Here is a 239-nt window from a genome sequence, read left to right on the forward strand (position 1 = left end):
CACATATACATCACGAATCGTTTGTCAGCCGCGCCGCGTCCAGCGTCATTTCCTCGAGGCCCAGAGAGGGACTTCCTTCGCGGTCGCCGTCCTCCTTTGACTCCTTTCTGTCTCGACGAAGAACTTCCGAGAACAGGTGAGAGGGGAGTGAAGAGAAAGGAGGAGGAAGAAGAGGAGGATGAAGAGAGGGAGGGGAAAAATAGGAGAAAGAAAGGGAGGGATGAGGCGAGATAAGGGAG

Source organism: Penaeus monodon, chromosome 22, assembly GCF_015228065.2.
Source record: "Penaeus monodon isolate SGIC_2016 chromosome 22, NSTDA_Pmon_1, whole genome shotgun sequence".
In the NCBI taxonomy this organism is placed as follows: domain Eukaryota; kingdom Metazoa; phylum Arthropoda; class Malacostraca; order Decapoda; family Penaeidae; genus Penaeus; species Penaeus monodon.